Source organism: Pseudorca crassidens, chromosome 2, assembly GCF_039906515.1.
Source record: "Pseudorca crassidens isolate mPseCra1 chromosome 2, mPseCra1.hap1, whole genome shotgun sequence".
In the NCBI taxonomy this organism is placed as follows: Eukaryota; Metazoa; Chordata; class Mammalia; order Artiodactyla; family Delphinidae; genus Pseudorca; species Pseudorca crassidens.
Genome location: NC_090297.1, coordinates 13,727,951 through 13,747,087, shown reverse-complemented (window position 1 = coordinate 13,747,087; position 19,137 = coordinate 13,727,951). Strand labels below are relative to the sequence as shown.

Genomic DNA, 19,137 nt, shown 5'->3' with positions numbered 1-19,137 from the left:
GGAAACTGTTCAATAAAAATCACCCAGTATATTACAAAAAAATCTTTACCTGGCTTTGAACGAACATTTGGCGTTATTACAACGAAAAAAAGTCCCATCTGCTTTTCATTATAGATCCGTTGTATTTTGTTTTCTTGTCCCCAGAGAGCAAGGATTTCACTGGCAGGGTGATTAAAAAAAGAAAACAGTGGGCTTTGGAGTCCAACAATTTTGGGTCCAAATCCCAGCTGGACCACAGACTAACTGAGAAACTGAGACTGTTCATTAACTTCTCTGAGCCTCGGTCTTCTCATCTGTAAAGTGGGGATACTGCTGCCTCCTTCCCAGGGTTGTGGCAAGGATGAAATGATGATGTTGCCAATAGTTACTACTCTGTGTTAAGCACCTTCATAAGACACGTGGCCCCTGCTCTCAGGGAGCACGCGTTGTACTAAGAGAGATCAATCGTGCACAAATAAATAGAAAATCAAAAGAGAAAGATGATTTCAAGTGATCATTGCTATGAAGCAAACGAACCAGAAAGTGAGGGGCTGGAGAGGGACCTGGGGATTCAGTAAAAGGCCAGAGGAGGCTTCTCTAAAACCCATATGAGGACGGACCTAGAGACTGTCACACTGAGTGAAGTAAGTCAGACAGAGAAAGACAAATACCATATGATATCACTTACATGTGGAACCTAAAAAAATGATACAAATGAACTTATTTACAGAACAGAAATAGAGCCACAGATGTAGAAAACAAACTTATGGCTACCAGGGGGTAAGGGGGGGGGAGGGATAAATTGGAAGATTGGGATTGACATATACACACTACTATATATATAATAGATAACTAATAAGGACCTACTTCACAGCACAGGGAACTCTATTCAGTACTCTGTAATGGCCTATATGGGAAAAGAATATTAAAAAGAGTGGATATATGTATATGTGTATATCATGTGTGTACACATATGGGTATGTGTACATATCCATATGTATATGTATAACTGATTCACTTTGCTTTGTTAAGACACCTGAAACTAATGCAACAGTGTACATCAACTATACTCCAACAAAAATTAAAAAAAAAAAAAACCCCAAATGATAAAGCATCAGCCTTGGAAAGGCGTTTTCCAGGAGGAAGAGGCGAGAGCACCTGCAAAGGCCCTGAGGTGGTATATGGAGCTTGTTATGTGAGAGAAGAGAAAGGCAGCTGATGTGCAGAAGTGGAGTGAGCAAGGTGGAGAGCTGTGGGCCCTCAATCCAGAGAGCTACCTGGAGCCAGATCACACAAGGTCTTAAAAGCTGGTGCAAGGAGGTTGAATTGCTGCAAAGGGAAGGCGTTGTTGGGTCTTAAGCAGGGGAATTCTCTGACTTGATTTACCTGTTTAAAAGATCCCTCTGGCTGCTGGTGGAGAAGGGATTGTAGGGCCTATGGGGGCGGGAAGACCTGGCCAGAGGCTCCTCAGTCATGGAGGGAGACAGCGGTTCCCACTGAGGCATGAAGTAGAGGCTTGGCCCCTGATCTATTTCCTCCCGCATATCTCTGCTATAGGAGGAGTTTTAATGCGTGTCTAAAGGCCAAATGGGGAAGATTCTAAAGGATTTTCAGACCTTGGGCAACTTTGAATTAAAATGCCTCTTTTGTCCAGTGAGCAAGGCTGTGAAAGGCTTGGGAAGCCCCCTTCCCCCACCACCCCTGGGCAGCCAGGCCCCCGGCAAGAAACAGGGGACATGCTTAGTCCATCAGAGATCCAGTTCCTTCCAAATCACTCATTTCAAAGCCAGAAAATGCAAGAAGGGGCTGTCATGGTCATATAGGCAATGAGTCAGCAGCACCAATGTAACAGTGACGCGATAGCAGTAATGACCACAGTGATGATAAAAGTATGTCCTGAGAGCTTCCCCGGTGCCAGACATTGTACTAAGTACCTTATATGTGTTTTCTCACCAGATCCTCCCAACTACCTTATGAAGTGGGGCTCTTACTATTCCCACCTTACAGATGAGGAAACTGAGGCCATGAGAGGTAAATCGACTGGTCCAAGGTCACACAACCAGGAAGCATCAGAGCCAGGCTTGGAACCCAGTTGTAACACCAGTCATGTTGCCCCATCTCTTACTGGGAGCCTTTGAGTACATTCATCGGCCACCTCCCCTCCCAGCCTTGCCCCTCCAGCCTCTCAAGAAGCCCTCCTCCATTGCAGCGACTCTCCGCGGTGAGAGCCGGCCGGGAGCCACCGTGGTCTTGGAGTTTCCCAGACCGGATCTCCTTGAAACCTCTCCACATCTGTGAGCAAGGATACAGCAATCTTTGTGTAGGTCAGAGAGATGGTGGCCACCTAGCTGAGAAGTGGCACAGGTGGGTTTGAGCCAAAGACTGGCCGGTCCCTCCACCATCCTGCTCCTTCTAGAGACCGGGCCAGCCATTATTGCCCCTGGTTGGTCATTTCCCACCTCCCACAGTGCCTGGAGGCACCGTGGCTGCTTTTGAGCCTCGGGAAGGGGGTCTGGTGGAGGAGGAAAGTGGACAGAAGCTTTTCTGTGTAAGGTGGCCGACTGTCTAGGTTTGCTTGGGATTGAGGGACTTACCAGGATGCAGGACTTTTGGTTTTTGCACCTGGATAGTCACAAGCAAATCACAAGTTGGTCTTCCTAAGTGGAGGCCTTGGATGTGGGACACACAGTGCTAACACTGGGAAAGTCCTGGGCAAGTAGGGATGAGTTGGTCACTTTAACTCTATGTCACCCATGAAACAGATTGAGGTTATAGGGTGACAGCGTCCATCAGTGTCAAGATAGCACTTTTTAACTGTCAGAGATACTCAGAGATGGCCTGGTAGCTAGCTATAGTGGGTAGTGAGCTCCCCATCATCAGAAGCATGTAAGCAACAGTTAGACGACGCTTGGTGGAGAGCCACTGAAAGTCCATCCTCTGTCCCTAACTCTATGAGGTGAGGCAGAGGAAAGGTCTCTCTGAGCTCAGCTGGGTTGTTAAGACCCCTTCTCACCATATTTTAGCTCCTTTTGGGCCTGCCGTCTGAGATGCACTCCATCCCTGCTTTCCTCTACACCCCACTGGTCCACTAAGTGAGGCCTGAAAATTACTTGCACGGTTAGGTAAATATTACAGCAGTCAAAAGTGCAGCTTTGATGGGGGAGAAAAATATGTAATTTGCAGAAATACCACGGCATCAAATTACACATGGCCTGCGAGTGAGTAGCAGTGACTGACAGCTTCAGTGGCGCTGGTTCAGGTGGTTTTTTTCTTTTTGAAATGTCTGATAGACACCGATAGGAAGGAGCCTGAGATTCCCTCTCTGGTGGTGGGGACTGCCTGGAGGGCAGGAAGCCCGCTTTCACTGAGCCTGGCCTGTTTCTAGGGCGGCTATGGTCATGGTCAGAAATCTGGTCTCTAGTCAGTGGTGAGCACTGAGCAACCTCAAGGGGGCGCCTGGTTCAGGCTGTCTCCCTGGGGAAGAGGGCCTGCCTCTGCAGACCACTGGGACTACTGGGAGCCAGCTGCGTGCTAGTGCTAACGTGTCTCTATCTGAGTTATGGTACAAAGGGCTCCCTCTGGCTCGCAGCTGCCCCGAGAGGGATGAAGTAGATGCCATGTGTTGGCAGAACCTTGGGGGATGTGAGTCATCCAGGGTGGCTCCCCCCAGTCCTCTGCCCATTCTTCCTAGAATATCTGGGGCTGGAGAAGAAATAATTATGAGAGACCGAGCCAAGTGAACGGGACGGATATCTCGGAATTGTTTTCTCTCTTGTTAATTGAAGTCTTCAAAGAGCCACTTCCCTGAGCTTTGGGAGTGAGGGGAGAGAGGGGGTTTGGAATCTCTTAATTTGGTTCCCTGCAGGGCTGGTAATTCAGCCACCAGGAATGCTCCGAGCTCAAAGAGGTGGGAAATGAAGCTGCCAGCAGGCAGCACCAGAGCAAAGACGCTGTCTGGCTCAGCCTGGGAGCGGGTCCTTGAGGAGGAGATGCATGAGGGTGGAGGATGGGGACCGACGCTGCAAGACGGATCCCTCTGGAAGGTGTGTGGCAGGAGTTCAGAGAGCCAGAAGCATGCTTCTGAAATGCTGGAGAGCCTCTTGGTTTATGTTGAGGGAAACTGAGCTCCAGAGAGGGGAAGGGACTTGCCTAAGGTCACTTGCAAATTACAGTTGCTAAGTCCGTGGCTGTCTTTGCCTCCTTAGAACCCTCTCTTCTTTCTCAATGCTGCCTTGCAGGGAGGTGAAGGCCTGGGATCACCAGAGGAGAGCAAGGAAGGCCTCTCCTTGATGCTAGAGTGATGAGGGAGACACCAGCACCTGCCCTCCGGGACCTGCTGGTCTAACGGCACACAAGTACTCCCTAGTCTGAGGGGAATTGGCAGGCTGATGGTGGAGACAGAGCTCCAACCCTAAGGGAGTTCTCAGTCTGATGTGGGAGACAGCTCTGCACGAAAAGGTGCAGTCTCTGGACTTGGGGAAGCTTCCAGGCTGAGGGGACTTTGCCCGCTCCTTGCCTGAGGGGAGCCCATGATCAGCTCTTTCCCGTGAACTTGCTGACACTCCTCTTCCTCCTTCAGGAAGTCCTCCGGCATCGCACCCCATTACACAGGATCATAGCCATCTGGATCCTCCTTCATCCACTAGGAAGGGACTGCCAGTCACCCCAAAGCCTTGGGTAAATGTCCAAGCGGTCCCTCAGGGCATCCCACTTACCCCAGGCCTGTCATCCCGTCAGCATCATGCAGCCTCTCTCACCCGTAAATGATATCAGAGCCCATCAGAGGCTGCAGTCACCGCAATTCCATCGGACCCTCCCTTCTCAGCGCTGCTCCAGCCTCACTTGCACCTTACATAGCCATGCCTTTCACGTCCTGACATGTTTGCTTACAGCTCATTTGCTCCCAGACTAAGAGGTTGCATTCAGGAGCTGGAGAGACATCAAGAACAACTGACCCCCTCAGGAAAAGATTGCCCTGAACTGACAGTGGCGGAGGGTTCTCTGCACAGAAGGTCCTGGAGCTGTTGCAGCGGAAGGCAAACCCGTGTGTGTTTCAACCTGTAGACTCTGCCATCAACAGGGCTGAGGGCGATTCCTGCCTTGGGTGGCACGTGTGTGACCAGTGACTATCTCCCACCCAGATAAGCCTGTGGGACAGTTGTCCCGCTGCTCCCCTTGCCCCCTGCCCTGGAGCCCCCAAGAACGGAGGCCAGTTGCAGGTCTGATGCCTCCTGTCCTTCCATCTGCTTCTAGCTCTGGGAAGAACTAATTGGATTTGGTTTCACAAGTTGGTGACAAGTAATTTCCTCCACTCCCAAGCCATGTGTGTGATCACCCTGAGCCGGGCTGGAAGAGAGACAGGCAAACCGCAGCCACAGCCTCCGGCGCCCCACCTGAGCGCAGGTGTTCTTCTGGAGGGGCCGCAGGCAAGCCCTGTCTCTGGGCCCATTTCTCCTTCAGCTGCATCCCCCGGGGACCCAGGAGTCCCTAATACCCCATCCACAGCCCCGAAGTACTTACATCACCTGAGAACCTCCTACAAAGCACCAAAGAAGGAAACCTCAATGCTGATCACTCAGGGGACCGCAGGGAGAGAGGCTTTGGGGTGTATTTTAGCATTTTAGAAAGACGTCTGCACTGCGGGTCAGGAGACCTGCATCTCAGAGGTGCCTCTACTACTAACAGGCTGGAAGATGAAGGCTGTTCGCTTTGAACTCAAGTTCTGTTTTCTCAACCGTAACATGACCAGATGAGGCAGAGTAAACAAAGGGACGGAGTGATGGTGGGAAAGGGATTCCTTCCTCCACCGCTGGGCTGCACACGTTTGGAATCATCAGCAGGCATCCTCTCCTCCTTTCTTCATGTTTCACAAAGGGGCCCAGGGCCTTCTTCTCCAACCCCCCCTGCACTTTCCCTTTCCCCACAGCGGCTGCTCTGGAGGAGGAAGGCAGAGGGAATCCAGAAGGCTCTCAGAGAGTGGGTTCTGAGCAGGGGGACAGGACAGGGTAGATAGGAAACTCACAAAAGGCCAAGGAGGTGGCAAATCAGCTCCCCGCCTCATCTTCTCCTGAGCTTCCTGATTCCACTTTCTAATCCTTGACCAGCTGAGAGCTTCCTCTGCCTTCCTGACTGTGGCCAAGCGTCACCTCCTCCAGGATGCCCACCTAGGTTGACTCTCTTGGATCAGGTTTTTCCAGTATCTCTCCAAATCTTCTGGCCCTCGGTGCTCAGTGACATTTCTTTTCTCATTACATGGGTGCTCCACCTTACCCATTAAACGACTCATTCCCATTAGGCTGAGAGCAACGTCTACGGCAACCAACAGGCAGCCAACCCCCAGACACATACCTGTGTCTAAACAGCCAAGAAGGCAGAGCTGCCTAGTTCATCTCTCCAGATATGTGAGCAAAGAGTGCTTATTGTAACTGCTGTGGTCATTTTGTGCTCATTTGTTATACAGAATTACCACGGCAATAGGTAACTGATATATATATGGCTAAGCATTGGGGCTCCAATGGCCTGGGATCAGCTCCTGGCTCCACCATACGCTAGCTGTGTGATGGACTGACCCTCAGTCTCTTCATCTGTAAAGTAAGGGTAAAAATAGAAGTCACCTCGTAGGGTGTCGTGAGGATTAAATGAGGTGCTTCATATAAAGTGCTTGGAACAGAGCCTGACACATAGCAAGTGATCAATAAACATTCACTCAATACTGTGTTCCAGGGCTGAGCCAGAGGCTGCAAGGATAAATTTCCAGGTCATTCTCACCTACTCGTAGTCTGTCACTCGGCTCCACCATGGTTACACTAAATTACTAAAAACCCTTTCTTCAGTGGCCACTTCCAAGCTCTTAATCTCCGCGGCTCGAAAGAAAAACCTATTGAAGAAAATGCCTGCGGAAGGTCCGGGACCTCGGACAGAGTGGACAGGCTGGGCCTCCGCCTGCTCTTCTGTCTGGGAGCTTTCGGAAGGAGCAGGCTTGCCTGCGAAATGCATGCTTCTGTTCTGAGATCCCTGGCTGTGTGAACCTGGTGCCAAAAACCTGTGTGAGGAGCGCAGGCTTCAGGCCGCAGCGCAGCATGGGGGCAGGCAGACATGTGGCCACCAGGCGGGTGGAGGCCTTCCTTCCAGCTGTCTGGTGGGCACAGACATCAGCCTGGAAATGGGTGATGCTGCTGCACGTTAACATGGAGACTCAGCACCACAAAGTGGGGGCTGACAGGGCACAGGGGTGCTGAGAGAAGTTGGGGGACGGGGCGTGGCAAGAAGGTGTGCCTGGGTGGGTGGGTGTGAGCTGGATCTGTGTGCCTGGGAGTAAAAGGATGGCATATAAGCAATGACTTTCCAAGAGTGGGAGGTACACGGAGGACACGTGGGGGTGAGGATCTGTGCCTGACTGTAACACTGGTCCCACAGACCACATCTAGAACCCTGAAGCCAGATGTGTTCTGGAACTCAGGCCTCATTCTCCTTCTGGAACGTTGATATGCTGCTTGTTCAGTATATTATATAACCCACCCAGGGGGCCGAGGAATCACTCCGTAATCACCCACATCAATATTTCTGCAGTGAAGCGTCTAGATAGTAACACTAAGTAAGATAAATAGAGACCATAACGAGCTCCCATTGGCTCAGGCTGGGTTTTGCCACCAAGGCAGTTCAGATCAGGTCCAGTTTGGCCACAAGTGGATGACCAAAAAAAACCTTTCAATTTTCAGATCTTTTTGGATTTCTGGGTTACAGGTAAGGGGTCGTGGGCTTGTGAAAATAGAGTAAGAACTATGACGTTCTGCTCAACAACCACTACAATAGCTGTTATGTATAGGGTGCCCACTGCGTGGTTGGCCCTGCTCCTGGGTCAGCTGGGTGATTCACCATAACCCTAAAAAGTGAGCATGGCCTTTCCCATTTGATGGAGAAGGGGAAAGGTAGGTTAAGTCAGCACAACTGGTAAGAGGAAACAGAAGCACATAAGAGGCAAATTGCACTCCGAGAAACATCTGGAATAAAGTGCCTAGGAACAGAGAGGTTCAGTTTCAACCAAATGGTCCATCAGCTGAATTTGCCCCTGCTGGCTTGTATGTTTCTGTTTATAAATAGAATAAGAGCATGACGGGGCCTTAAAAGTCTCTGACTCTTTGCCCAAAGTCTATCACGGTGTCCTCCTGGAAAGGGATGCCAGCAACCTGATCCCTGCTCTGGGCTCACTCCGTCCACACCCTTTCTCCCCATTTCACAGCTGGAGAAACTGAGGCTGGTGCACAGTGATGTGCCTGAGGGCACATACTCTCTTTGTGACAAGAGTCATGGGATTCTGGGAGTTCCCTGGTGGCCTAGTGATTAGGATTCTGGGCTTTCACTGCCATGGCCCAGGCGCAATCCCTGGTCAGGGAACTGAGATCCTGCAAGCCCCATGCCATGGCCAAAAAAAAAAAAAAAGAAAGAAATCATGGGATTCAAATACACCGTATACAATATTATTATTAATGGCATATTATACATTAGTTGGGCACTTGCTATATGCCAGTCCTCGTTCTGTGTGCTTTATGTATATTATCTCATTTAATGTAAGTGCTGGGGGTTAGGCTGGAAGCAAGTTTGCTACAGGTGGTTCTTTTTTTTTTTTTTTTGCGGTACGCGGGCCTCTCACTACTGTGGCCTCTGCCGTTGCGGAGCACAGGCTCCAGATGTGCAGGCTCAGCGGCCATGGCTCACAGGCCCAGCCACTCCACGGCATGTGGGATCTTCCCCGACCGGGGCACGAACCCGTGTCCCCTGCATCGGCAGGCGGACTCTCAACCACTGCGCCACCAGGGAAGCCCCTAAAGGTGGTTCTTAAATGCTGGGCTTCTTGCTGGTGGGTTTCAACAGGAAGCTTGTAAAGTGGAAGAGGCCTCAGAGATTAGAGACTCACTTGGAGACAATAGGAGATAGGAGAGCTGGACAATCCCTTTATTCAGAGGGAGGGAGGGTAATGCAGGTTCCTGGGAATTTAAGATAATGAGCAAGGAAAACAGTCACTTTATTTAAATGAATTGAACAATATTTGGCTTCACTCTGTAAGAAGAAGCAGTTGAGGGGTTTTATTTTATTTTGGCCCTAGTAATACTACAATCTCCAGGCTGGTTATTACCTGTCACTTCCCGGGGAAGATGGAAAAGAAAATAGTTTCATCCCAGGCAATTGGAAACCGTTTGATTTGATGAGTTGTTGTTCCCACTTAGAAATTACAGGCACCAGTGCCAGGTGACCTGGCCCGGCTGGGTGGCTTTGTTTAACTGGTTACAGACAAGAGGGAAGAGGAGAAAATTTTCCTGTCTTTTCACCAGGAGTTCTCAAAATGCAGTGTATGTGAGTCCTGGGGGGGATGGGCAGGCAGTGAAAGACAAATTTCCAGGCCTCTCAGCGGTAAAGCCTTCTTAAGATAACAGCAGGTGGAATGGACTTGGTTCTCAGCAGAAAGGAAGAGCCCCCCTTAATACATGATTATTCCTCAAGGCGACGTCTGCAGCTTCCAGCTCTCTAGGGTCCACCCCTCTCTCATTCCAATTCTGGAAGAGTGCTGCTACAGAGTGCATCCACCCACTGTGTGCCTGACGCTCTGACTGCATTAATCTCATTAGATCCCCATAATGACACTGATCCCCATTTTATGGATGAGGACAGCGAGGTGCAGAGGGGTGACGGACTTGCCTGAGTCCCGCAGGTCTTAGGTGACCGGGATTCAAACTCAGACTTGACCTTGTAGCGGATGTCATTGGTGCCCATCCCCTCCACACCTACAGCTACACGCCCACTTGCTGCCATCCCCTGCCACTCTCTGCCTCAGGCTGTTTCTTTGGTTGCCAGGACAGCAGTGTTTACAACCCAGACACCGTCCTCACCAAGGGCAGACAAGGAGTTGGTGGACAGATACCCCAGTGTCCTTACCCCTTTGTGGAGGAAACGATGGCTCTGAGTGTGGTCCAACCCTGCGATTCCAAGTCTGGTCCCTGCAGCATCAGCACCAGAATCATCTGGGAGTTTTTCAGGAATGTGAATTCTTGGGCCTCGCCCCAGACCGACAGAATCAGAATCTCTAGAGGTGGGGCTCTGGAGTCTTCTTCTAACAACCTCTTCAGGTGACTCCCTGCACACTAAAGTTTTAGCAGCTCTCCTCTATACCATCACCCAAAGCTCCCTGGGGGACTGAGCCTCATTTCCCACCTGCTCAACAGCACATTCCTTTTTTTTTTTTTTTTTTTTTTTTTTGCAGTACGCGGGCCTCTCACTGCCGTGGCCTCTCCCGTTGCGGAGCAGAGGCTCCGGACGCGCAGGCTCAGTGGCCATGGCTCACGGGCCCAGCCGCTCCGCGGCATGTGGGATCTTCCCGGACCGGGGCACGAACCCGTGTCCCCTGCATCGGCAGGCGGACTCGCAACCACTGCGCCTCCAGGGGAGCCCGCATCAGCACTTTCTTTACTGGCTGTCTTCCCTTCCCTGTGTCACTTCCCTACCCCCCTACAACACTTCCTGGGACCCCTCTGACAGAAATGACTTGTAGTCAAATCTTTGTCTTGGGCGGGGGCACGGGGAGGCTTCGGGGAGACCTCCTAAGACAGACCCGAGTCCCAATTCTTTCTACAGCACCTCCAAGGCTTAGGTGGGGAGGCACTCTGGGTGCTGATGCTGAGGATGACTCCTGAGGGTACCAGATCGCTCTGTTCCGGCTCGGGCCGCCAAGGTCTAAGAGCCCTGACTGACGCTTCTTCTATTTCTCCTCCTCCATCCTCACGCCTGACGTTTATAGGACACTGTTTCTGGGCCACACTATGTGCCAAATGCTTCACATGTGTCGTCTCATTTAACTGTTAGGACGATCCCCCTGGAGTAGGTACAGTGACGAGCTGCTTATCTGATGGAGAAGCTGAGGCCAGCTGGCCCAGGGCCAAGCAGCTTGGTGCCCCTGGCTTCCGATCCCCTATCTGAATCAGCACGTAAGAGCTATGATTTGACACTGGGGCGCCACTGGCTGTTTCTGGCCGAAAGGCAAAGAAATCACCCCAATCTTTTCACCCTGGCTCCACCTGCTGGTCCGTCACCCTCCACATCTTCCCTCATACAGGTGCCTAGTCACCTCCACCTGGACAAGGCCCATGCCAACCAAGACCGGATGGATTCCCGCAGCAACCGTATGGAAGTCCCAAGGATAAGGCAGAGCCCCCAGCCAGCAGCTCTGGGCCTCTTGGTCCTTCACCTGCTTAGGTCCTGGGACCAGCCACCTGGCCTTTCCCTAGACTTGGACAGGGAGTCATTTGGGAAGGGACATTGGACCTTCATTGTCCATTAATCACCCTCAGTGTCTCTCCTTTCTACCCTTTCTAGCTCTTCCCTCATCCTCTCTTGATTTCTCCAGCTCAGAGAGTAAAGGGAGCTAAAATTTACTAAGAACGTTCCAAATGCCAAGCACCACACTAGAGCTTTCTCCTAAATCCACCCTCCCTAGATGGAAGGGTAGAAGCTTTTACGTCCATTTGAGAAGAGAAGAAGCTGAGCCTCAGAGGCGAAGGGGCCTCGCCAAGGCCACACATCTAGCAACTGACAGAGCTGGAGTTTGAACGCAGATTTGCCCGCACCAGTCTCTCCATTGTCCAGCCCCCCATCCTGTCCTACCACGAGCACTCCCATTCCTTCAGGTGGTGAGTCCACTACTTGAGCGCTTAAGCCCACCCTCTCCTCCACGCGCTGGGGCCTTGCCTCTTCACCTATTTCCCACCTTCAGCTCCAAGATCTCCCCAACCCCTGGCTCTGGCCCTTCAGCCTAGACATGTGTACAGCTCCCCATCCTAAATACACACACACACACACACACACACACACACACACACACACACACACACACACCTTGAAGCTACTCCCTCACACTCTTGTCCTTTCTCTTCTTGAATATGAACTTGTCAGGAGAGACAGTCCCTACCCCGTGGCATGGGTGAAGACTAGAAGGTTCTGGGAGGTGAAGGTGGAACGAAGGCCACTCACAGTGGACTTCCATCAGAAGCTTCGTGGGCACCAAGCCCACTGGCCTTTATCACACCTCCTCTTTGTCCTCTTACATGGCTGACTCCTTGATTGGTGAAAACCTCCTCTTTTGTTCCACGGCCTTGGAGGAGGGTGGAAGAGTCTATATTAGGCCCCTACTAGATGCCGTGAACTTCACCAGACACTTTCTCTCTAATCCTGACAGTTAGGAGGTGGGTATGGATCTTTCCATTTCACAGATGAAGAAACAGAAGTTCTGAGTGTCTCCATGCAACATCACAGAGATGCCCCAAAGGAGAATCAAGATGAAAACCCGGTTGGGCTTGACGCCCAAGTACCTGGTCTTTGCAGTAAACCAAGCTTTCCCTCACGAACCAGCCTCAGGGGACCTGGCAGCCACCCATCCCAGGGTCAATCTTTCCCCTTTGCCGTTTTGTTTATTCATCCAAAGGCTCAGCCGCCAAACCCGTTTCCTTTCTTTTAATATTTATTAGTGTTGCACCTGCTTTCAAAAGGATCCCATCAGAGGCTAAGGGAAGAGGGAGGGACGAAGGAGCTGGGCCTGGCTCCCTGCCTGATTCTGGTCACCATGGAACTCAGATGAGCATTCAGGCCTGGCCCTGCCTTGGGATTCAGTTGCAAAAAGCTTCTCTGGAACCCAGATTCATGGGAAGGGGAGAGACGAGCACTTCCCAGGTGCCGAGCACTGTACCAGAAACTTGACCTGGGTCTCACAAAATCACATGGAAGGAAGTATCTTCCCATTTTACAGATGGGGAAACTGAGTCTCAATGGGGTGAAGCAAACTCCTGAGGTCACCCAGCTGGCAAATGTGAGGGCCAGGGCTCGGATGCTGGTGTGAGCTCTATAACACCTCCACCCTAGAGAAGGGTCCTCTCCTTAAATTTTTGCACTGGGGTCTTCATTGTACACATGGGGAAACTGAGACTCAAACAAGCCCAAGCTCAAACCTTGTACTCATGACAAAAATCAAGACTAGAACCCAGGTTTCCCGGCTCCCATTACAGTCCTCTTTCCACCCTCCTGCCTGGCTTTGCCAAGTGCCAAGGTCAAGGTTACTGGAACCCCAAAGACTACAGAGTCCACCTCACCCTTAGAGGTCATGGAGTCCCTTCTCCTGCCTCTGGGACATTCCTTAATCACCCTGGACATAGACGTGGGGAGGATGGTGGGGAGAAATCCTTTTAATTCTCAAATGTTCCCTAGAAAACATTCTGGGGAGAGCAAAGCCCGATCCAGGAGGGAAGTCCCTTCCCCCCATCCCTTCCATCTTTCCTGTGTATCTGTGGTGCGGGGGTCACCTTAGGAAGCTATAGTCTTCAAGGTTGTCGAGGAATGTGACTGTCCTGGGGGACTGGAAAAGACCAACTGAAGCTGCTAACTCCCTGTGCAAGTGGTTCCTGGGTTTCACAGGAGGGCCTGACAAGATGATTTACAAATTGTATAAATAGAACTCAGCAGACCTGCAGTCCTGCCTCAGCTCAGTGAAGAGTGCCATTCACTTGTAAGTGAGCAGGAGACTGCAGCGGGAGCCTCCTCTCCCGGGGGCCCCTCAGAAGACACGCATGGGAAGGGCTCATGTGGAGGGGAGGGAAGGCTCCCATGTCCTGGTACCTGTCCCGGTACTGAGCAAAGAGAAGAAGCCTGTGAGGAAAAAAGGCTTCTTTTTAACTATCCTTCCATCCCCTTTTCTGTAGCAGTCTGTGGTCTGTGCCAAGTCCCCCCAGGCTGTAATGTGTGGGTTGACACACAGCGGTCACTCAACAGAAGGTTTGCTGGCCTGTAGGCTCAGTGCCTCTGCCACTGGTAGTTGGTGTTTGTTGATTGCAATTGAGCTCAGTGAGTTCAACACCATAGAAACTGGAATCGGGAGCTTTACTTCCAATTCCCCCCATGACTCAACATACGATCTCTCCAAGCTTCGGCAGTCTTGACTGTCACCTGGGGAAGATGCCTGTCCTGGCTATAGTGTTTCATGGGGAAAAAATTAGATGACAGATGGAAATGTGCTTCATATATATAAAGTGTAATGCATTGTCATTACAAGCAGCTTTCATATGCATTCTCTCTACTGACACTGTTAGGAAGTCCTTCCTCCGGTCTAACTTCCACCTTGCCTGCTGTGGTTTGGTAAAGATCTATGTATTCCAGACCAGTACGCCCAAAACTGGGATGGCACTACTGGTCAAAAGGAATATAGAGATAAAAATAAAGTGTGTGTCTTCTTTAAAAAAATAACTTCCTCCACTTTCAACGCGTTGTTCAGAGTAAAGAGTATAATCTGCTTGACGGCCCCAGCCCATCAGCTTATCACTGAGGGCCTAGCAACTCCAACAGGAGAGGATTATGCAAATAGAAATCAGCTTTCAAGAAAGTGGGCTAATCCAATATTACCAAAAGGGCTGAATTTGAGAGAAAAGGGAAGGCAACTAAGATACGTGTGCCGCAGAGACAGTGAGCTCGTTCCTGCTGTGATATGGAGCACAGAGCCCTTACTGGCACCTGAGCCAGTGTTGTCGGAGAGGGGACCTGGTCTCCATTTTCCTGATACTCAGAGAGGGAAGGAAAGGGAATTAGGTAGTGGACAGAGAAACTCTTTATCACATTATTTGCTTCTGGAATAGCCCCTTCTCCTTCTCAGAAATCTGGCCAAATGCCAAGAGGTAGGTGTGGTATTAGAAGGCTTAAAGCTTTCCCATTGAGCTTTTCACATAAAGGCAAGCTCAAATCCACCAGGTAGAGCATATTGTAGATTCATAAGGTCAGACCAAGGCCTTTCCTGCCCCCTTGGGAAATATCCAAGAGCACAGGTCACCTCCAAGATGGTGTCTGAGCGAGGGCCCTTGTCAAAGAAAACTGGGTGCCGGCAGCACCATGGACAGCTCCCAGAGACGGCCCTGGGAACCTGGCTCCCTTGGTGACCTGGGATGCAATTCAGATGCACTTTGATAAATGCTATGATTTAGAGGAAGTGGAGGGGACCATTGAAACTCGGAGCAGAAACACCTAACCCAGATTTAGGAGTGGAGAGAAGATTTCCAACCTGAAGGATGAGTCAGAATAACCCTGGTGAGAGAGGAGAGTGAACCTGTTTCAGGGAGAGAAACAGCATAGGCAAAAAAGCCCCGAGGTAAGAGAGGGTGTGGCTTATTTGAAGAGCTGAAAGAAGTTCCTTTGTATGGCTGGAGCATCAGGTGGGAGGGGCTGGGTGAGGACTGTTGAAAGATGAGGTGGAGAAGTGGACAGGGGCCAGATTCTGTAGGGCGTGGAACAGAGCAAGACTCCATTCTGAGGCCAATAGCAGGTTGCTTCAGGGTTTTGTGCAGTGAAATGACTTGATTACATTTACATCTTGAAAGCTCCCTCTAGCTCCAGGATGGAGACTGTATTGGGGCCAGGTAAGCCCCTAACACTGGGCAGGTCAGGAGGTGACAGACATCCTGATTAGGGTGATGAAGTGGGCTAACAGGTGGGGGCCTCAGGATAGAGGGCAGTGGACACACTTGCGAGAGATTTAAGAGATGGAATTGGCGGGACCTAGATGGAGATTGCTTGGGGATGAAGAGTGAGGAGGAGGGAGGGCTTAAGGATGACTCTTGAGGTATAAGAAGCAGGGAGGAAGAAAAGGGATACAGGGTGGAATCAAGAGGAATTACAGAAAAAAGGAGAGGGAGTGACTTAGAACAGAGAGAGGCAGAGCCACAGGAATGAGGGCTTGGAGCTAGGAAAGGGGAGGGCCATGAGAAGGTGGGGGTGTGATAGAATGCTCTGAGTAAGGAATTCAAGTCTTTATTCTGTCACCCGTGTGTCCTGCCAGGGTGTGTCATTGTCTGTCCACAATCACAGCCTTGCAGCAGGACTACACCAGACTGTGAGCAATTTTGAATTGACAAAAGCTGCTCTGCTTGGATGGATGAGGAAATCCTCACGAGCCCAGCAGGAGCACCAGGTGGGTGGGCACTAAGCAGGCAGCCAGCCAGGGAAGTGAGAGTGAGTTTGGCTCCCGATTGCCATGCACCTGGGGCAGTTGACCCTTCCTCCAAGCCTCGGTTTCTCACTCTGTAATTCAGAGGCTGGGTCGCTTCTCCATCCACTTCTCTACAGTGGAAGGGACTGGAGACTGGAAGAACACGTCTGGGCAGGGCCAGGCCTGTCACTTGTCCCGGGGTTAGTATATTTCACTTTGTGGATTCAGAGCATCTATCACTTGACAAAGCCTAAAGGGAGATGGGTTGGATAAACTAACTTCTCCATTTTCCAGAAAATCTCAGCCTACAGTACTGAGTGCCCAGTGTAAGGAGGACAAGGCCACTAGCTCAAAATAAGTACTGGACGAATGAGTGGGTGGGTGGACGGATGGGTGGATGAGTGGGTGGATGGATAGATGAAGAGAGGGATGGATGAATAAATGGATGGGTGTATGGATGTATGGTGAACAAACACCTGAATGATCACCATGTTCTATGGGCTCTAGGCATAGGCAAAGCGTCTTTGAAGCTTTCAGAAGTGGTACAGAGCCACCAGCCTTAGGCAGCCTATGTCCAGGAGTAGTGTAGGCAACAGCCTACTTTGTGGTGGATGAGAAATTCCAAGGCCATTAGCCACAACCTTAGAAGGTCACCTGACATAACACTGCTTTGGGAATAACAGCTTCCAAAGGTACCTGCTAGAATAGAAGGGAAGAAGAAAGCTGATAAGAGGAACCGGGGCCTAGGCCAGGTCAGTTTAGGCGGTAGGTCAAGATCGGGTGAATGGGTAGATGGATGGATGAATGAATGCATAGATGTCCTAGGGAGGCTCCGAAAGAGGGACATGGGGACCTTTGGGCTTCAGGTAAAGACAAACGCTACCAGCTTCACAGCCCCCGTACTCCTAACCCCTCCGCATCTCTTCCCCCACTTTCCAGCCTGGGGGTTAAAAGCAGAAGTACTGAGACCATCTGTCTGGTTCTAATCCAAGGTCCAGTACCTTCTAGAAGCACGAATTGGTCTGAAATGCCTAAGCCTCAGTTTCTGTATCTACAAAATTGTGACAACAAAAGAACCCGTGTCTTAGAACTGGAAAGGTTAGAGGTCACTTATAAAGTGCTTAGCGCAGTCCCGAGACGCAGAAAGTGCCCCTCAGACATTATTTATTAGCTCGCATGAACCCTGCTTTGCTCCTGCAGGGCCCCTTGCCCACGATGCCCTCTCACTCTCCCCTAACTTTACTTATCTTTCACAGCCCAGCTTAAAGTCTGCCGCTTTCAGGAAGCCTTCTTTGACCAACCTCACTCCCTTGCTTTGTGAGCTCCTAAGGGTAGGGAAAAAGTCAAGGAGTCCTTTGGCTTCTCCCTGGAGCCTTCAAGGTGGGAGGCGCCCAGTTACTGTAGATGATTGTCCCTGTCAAAGGAAGCTGAGGAGGCTGTCCCAGAGCCTTCATTGCCTGCACCTCCCCCCGTGCCTCCTCTTCCAGATAAAATGCTAGTAATAAAGTCACATTGAACTGGCCTGTCCTCTTAACTGGTGATTTGGCAAAGGACAGACTCCCTGCTAAGCATGAAAAGGCTTTAACGTTCTTTACTGAGCTACCTCTGAGAGCCCATGCTGGATCCTAGGTACTGGCAGGATCCAGCCGGAGTCTCCCTGGGCAGGACCACGGAGAGATAAAGGGCCCCCTGCACCTTCTAAGAGGCTGACGGGAGGTAGCCAGAAGCCTGGGGTCTGGCCCAATTCTCAAGGGTGTGAGTGGTCTCTCTCCCTTCCGCTCTAGATTTGACCCAAGGCAAACAACAGAAGCCTATTTAAGGACATCTGGGTGCCAGAAAATAGTGCAGCCCCTCAGGGGACTCAGGAAAGTCTGGGTTTGCTGTGGCCCCTTTGGTCTCTGGGTAAGGTGGCAAGGATACTCGGTAGCGTCTTACGTAAAGGGAAGGTGGACCACACGTGGTGGATGAGGTTGCCAGGGAAAGCCATCTGCTTCTTGGGGAAGGGAGAAGCATTCATTATCGAGGAGTGGAGTGGCTTCCTAAACTTGTCCTGATCCTGGAAAAGTTTTGACAAGATGCTACAGAGTTAGCATCCAGGGTCGTGGGCACGAGGGGGTTGGAATGGAAGGTGGCTTGGTAATTCTTCCCAACAATTATTCCCATTGGTTGAGCACCTCCTAGACGTCAAGCTCTGCACTTAGGACTTTTTACCTACACTATCTCACTCGGTCCTAATAACCGCGTGTGGCCGGCGTCATGAGCCCCCTTTACTAAGAAAGGAAGTCTAACATTCAGAGAGGTTAAGTAACTAACTCAAGATGTAATGGCAAGCAAGTGGCAGAGGTAGGATTAGAACCCATGATCTTCCTCACACCCCATACATTGTTTCTCAGGAGCCTGGAGACGGGGAAGAGTGCGGCAGGTTTGGGTGAACAAGCCCCAGTCCACCTTCCTCCCTCCCTCCCCTTCTGCGTAGATCTCACCAGATATGACCAAGAGAGGAACTTTGCCCCAGGCACTTCCCCAGCTGTTTGTATCTTGGACTTGCTGGGGAAGGATTTGGATAGAGAGGCACATGTGGTCCTGGCTCTGGCCCCTGGCCTCTGCTTAGCTAGTGATAGCTGGGGCAAGTCCGTGGCCTCCTCTGGGCCACTCCTTCCTCCTGATAAGTACAGAGGGTGGTCTTGGACATCTCTAAAAGCCATCCCAAGGTGAAAACTCCAGGGTCGCATGACCGTGTCTTTTAAAAGCATTGGTTAGAGAGTATCTCAGCATATTGACTATATGGAATCAGAAAAAAAAGCCATTTGGGGACTTTAACTTCATCCTGTGAAGGAAAATGTAAATGTTTCCATTGCAAGGGTTATAATAAGAGAGATTATTTGGTAGAGGCTCCTGGTCTAGCATAGTACCAGGTGTGTATCAATGTTACAATATCTGTCCATTTCTCTGCATCCCCATCACTACCGTCCATGCCTAGGCCACCACCATCCCTCATCTGGAAGACTGCAAGAACCTCCTAACTCTTCTCTCCACCCAGCTCCTGTCCTTAGCAGAGACAGTGCTGGGCGATCACCAAATCTCAGTGTTATCCTCTTCCTGGGCATCTGGTCAAACTACATTTCCCAGGCTCCCTTGCAGTTGCAGCCACG

At 50.8% G+C, this 19,137-nt stretch overlaps 1 protein-coding gene across 5 annotated transcripts in view; it reads right to left on the bottom strand.

The window, feature by feature from the left end:
- IGSF21 (immunoglobin superfamily member 21) overlaps positions 1 to 19,137 on the bottom strand; it is a 272,330-nt gene that overhangs the window by 97,411 nt on the left and 155,782 nt on the right. The window lies entirely within an intron of this gene.